Source organism: Phoca vitulina, unplaced genomic scaffold, assembly GCF_004348235.1.
Source record: "Phoca vitulina isolate PV1807 unplaced genomic scaffold, GSC_HSeal_1.0 scaffold15, whole genome shotgun sequence".
Lineage (NCBI taxonomy): Eukaryota > Metazoa > Chordata > Mammalia > Carnivora > Phocidae > Phoca > Phoca vitulina.
This window is the reverse complement of record NW_022589718.1, coordinates 22,577,901-22,582,091: the sequence shown is the minus strand read 5'-3', so window position 1 is coordinate 22,582,091 and position 4,191 is coordinate 22,577,901. Positions and strand designations below refer to the sequence as shown.

The following is a 4,191-nucleotide window of genomic DNA, read 5'->3' as shown; positions in this document are numbered from 1 at the left end:
AGAGACAGAGAGAGAGCCCAAGCAGGGGGGTGGGGGGAGGAGAGAGGGAGAGGGAGAGTCAGCAGGGAGTCTGATGCTGGGCTTGATCCCAAGACTCTGAGATCATGACTTGAGCAGAAGGAAGACACTTAACGGGCTGAGGCCCCCAGGCGCCCTCCGTTTTAGGCCTTTAAATATCTTCTGTAGGTAACATAATTCCTCAAATTTATACTATCTACTTATCACCTCCACTTAAATGTCTTCTGTGAATCTCAAACTCAACATGTCCTCAACATCTCTCCACTTCAAATTCCCCTCCCTCCACTATCTTCTTGTGTTACTCTTGCACACTCAGACTCCTCTTTGTCCACACTGACCTCCTTATTCCACAATGAATGTATAAGTATGTTCCCACTTCAGCGCCTTTATACCTGGAAGACTCTTGCAGATATCCACCCAACCGGCTACCCCACCCCAAAACCTTCATCAAGTCCTTACTCCAGTGGAAACTTCTCAGCAAGATCTTATCTAATTATTCTGTTTTCTGCTTTATCACTCATCACCATCTAATATATATTTTACTTATATATTTGTGTTATTGTCTATCTCCCTCTGAAATGTAAACTCTATGAGGGCAGGAATGTTGGTTCACTTTTGTATATTCCATGAGTTCAGTAACTTTGTTTTTGCTGTATCCCAAATGCCAGTAAGAGAGTCTGGTGCACAATAGGCATAAAATAAATATATGCCAAATGAATAATGAACTTAGTGAAATCTTATTTGGCAATCTGTTAATAAATAGCCTGAAATTAGATATAACATTACAAATAGAGTCTTACAAGTAGCCCACAAAAAGAAACTATAATCTTCTATCTTATGTATTCTCCTATTATATGTGAAGCCTTCTCACAGATAACACAAAATAGCTTTGAACAGTTGTTTCATTTATAGACTTTCTGAATCTTTGGGTTTTTATGTACTGCAATCTTTCTCAGTATCTTGCTTGAGTCAAAATAGGCAATGGAGAATTTTACCCACTATACAAGATCAGTCTGAAATCCATTCCATATTTTACTCTCTCTCCATATTTTAGTAAACTCTAGTACAAGATATACAATGCATTTTTCATGTCCTAAGAATTTTAAAAATCTAAGGAAAGGAATAACAAGAAATATTTTATTCACTACAAAGCAAAACAACAAACTAAAGTACAGATAGAGTGGCATATACATGAGTGATGAAGGGTATTCTGTGCAAGCTTCACTAAAATTCTAATTCTTCCATCTTTTACTCTTGAATAAAGAAAAAGAGCTATCAGTGAGAGTAACTCATTCTTAAATTTCTTTCCAGTAAACTGTATATGAATCCATAGGTTGTACAAAAGTTTGTAAGCATTTACTTTCTACTTATTTCAATTTTTAATAATGGAAGTAATATATGATTATGATGCATAAAAAAAGAACGTGCAGGAGTGCCTGGGTAGCTCAGTCAGTTAAGCGTCCAACTCTTGATTTCGGCTCAGGTCATGGTCTCGGGGTGGTGGGATTGAGCCCCGCATTGGGCTCTGTGCTGGGCACAGAGTCTTCTTGGGATTCTCTTTCCCTCTACCCCTCCCTCTGCTTGTGTGCACTGTCTCTCTAAAGTAAATGAATTAATCTTGGAAAAAAAAAAAAAAGAACCTACAGAGTGAAGAGTTAGCCTCATCACTACCACCCTATTTCTTTCTTCATATGTCACTACTGTTAAGTATGTAGTATATTCCCTCTCCTTCTATACATTTGTATGCCTGTGCATGTGTGTATACCTAAGTTTGTAATACGTATTTACAGTATGCATGGTATGACCTTATTTCCCTTGTGACACTCTTGCTATATATGTCTAGATATATTTGGATTTTAAAAAAATGGGATGATATGAATACTATATGACTATGTTTTACTAGTAGCACTATATTCTAGAGAGTTTCTCTGTATATAAAGGTCTACCCATTCTTTTTAATGGCTGCCCAGTATTCCTTAATATGAATACACTGTATTTTCTTTAACCATTTGCTATTGGAGAATATTTAAATTGTTTACAATGTCTTGTTATTGTCAGAAATAGTACAATGAACCCTGGTGTATGACTTGTGCATAAGATGTGAATATTTCTTTAGGTCAGTAGTTCTCAGAGTGTGGGTCTGGACCCCTTAATAGGTTATTTGCCTTTGTACTTGTGTCAATATTTACACTTATAAGGCAAAAGCAATAATGAATAAGCCAGTTTGCAGTTCAGAACAAGTCAAGGCACCAAACTGAACTAGAGTCATTATATCCTTCTCTACCATGCATCAAACACTGACACTTTTATAATGAAAAAATAATTTATAATAGACTGCATCTAATCCAAAATTATAATCGGTGGTTCTGAATTCATATACAAATTCTGTTAACTTCCGTTCAAATTAAAATTCTTTTGACACATATCTCATATGCCAATATTCCTAAATTATACTCATAGATAAGTACATTCCAAGTCATCTAAATAAGTTGATTTGGGCGCTGTGGTAGACAGCCTGCCAATATGGCTGCCAACAATTCTTCCCAACCAACCCTTTAAGCACAGACCACTCTTCACATCAAGAGTAGATTCTATTTCCTCTCCATTTGAATATGAGCTGTATTGTGACTTATTCTAATAATAGAATACCGTGGAGGAGACATTCTAAGACTTCTGAGCCCAGGCTTTGAGAGAACTGGCAGCTTTTGTTTTACCCTCTTGGATTAATTATAAAGCAGCTCAGGCTAAACTACTGAATGAAGAGAAGCCCTAAGAAATGACCATCCATCATGTATGGTCCAGCCACTGTTGAGCTTCCAGCTGAACACAGCAGAACAAATACCTTCGTCTTTTTTTTCTTTTTTGAAAAGTACTTGTTAGCATTTAATGAACCTCACCCCACGTGGCTTCAAGCTACTAGAACGCAGGCGCCCCCCACACCCTTAATCTTCTCCTCTGCTCTTCTACTGAAGAATTTGGCCTTCATGATGACAGGCTGTTTTGGGAGTTTTCCCTTTTCCAAAACTTTGTAGTAGCCCGGTCGCACCACATCAATGATAGGAGCAGCTCCAGTCTTGTTTTTGCAGCATTCACCCGTGTCTGCTCACTGACTAAGGTTCACAGTCTATCAAAGTTGACAGTTGGGCAGAAGCTCTGGTTCCTCTTTAAGTGGTCATGTCTCATACCAACTTTTCCAAAGTAACCTGGGTGATAGTTGTCCAAGTTGATCCTGTGGTGATGCATGCCACCAGCATTACCCCGGCCTCCTGGGTGCTTCTGGTGCTTGCCCATGCGACCGTGGCCATGGCTCACGTGGCCCCGAAGTTTCCAGGTCTTCCTCAGTCTGGATGGCATGTCGGCAGCCAAGAACACCTTCATCTTATGCATTGTGAAGAAGAAAAGCTTCCCAGCTGAACTCAGTCTGCCCTCAAGATCATAGATAAAATCATAAATTGTTATTGTTTAGGTCACTGGGTTGTTGTTTTTTAATTATTTGGCAACTGAAAACTAACTTTTTCAAATTAAGCAATGAATAATTGACCATTCAACCATTATATTTGGATATGTAACACTAAGCCACATGAAGTTTTTTTTCAGAGGAAGGCATTTTTTGGTTAATATTTTATTTTGATATAATTATAAACTCACAGAAAAGTTGTAAGAATAGGACAAGGGACTTCCATATACCCTTTACATTTTATCATCTTTGCTCTGTCATTCTCTGTCACTCTTTATCTGTCTCCGCGTCTGCTTCTGTCATTCTTCTTTACATTTGAAAATAAGCTAGAAACATCATATCCCTTTATTCCTGAACATTTCAGTGAGTATTTCTAAGAACAAAGATATTTACTTACATAAACACAGCACAATTATCAAATTTAACTTTGATAAAACTATTACCTGATAGGTAATCTCTATTTCAAATTCTGTCCATTTTCCCAGTAATATCCTTTATGGCTACTACCTCCCCTCTCCCCTGGGTTGAGGATACAATCCAGGGTCATGTATTTATTACATGACAGTTGTCATAACCTTTTCGTTTCCTTTAATAGAGAAGAGTTTCTTAGCCTTTCTTTGTGTTTCTTGACCTTGACAATTTTGAAGAATACAGGCCAGTTATTTTGTAGAATGTCTCCCAAATTGGGTTTGTCTGTTGTTTCCTTATGATTAGAC

At 37.7% G+C, this 4,191-nt stretch overlaps 1 pseudogene; it reads right to left on the bottom strand.

Annotated features, from left to right (window-relative positions):
• Positions 1 to 2,882: 2,882 nt before the first annotated feature.
• On the bottom strand, positions 2,883 to 3,372 carry LOC116637784 (annotated as a pseudogene).
• Positions 3,373 to 4,191: the final 819 nt, after the last annotated feature.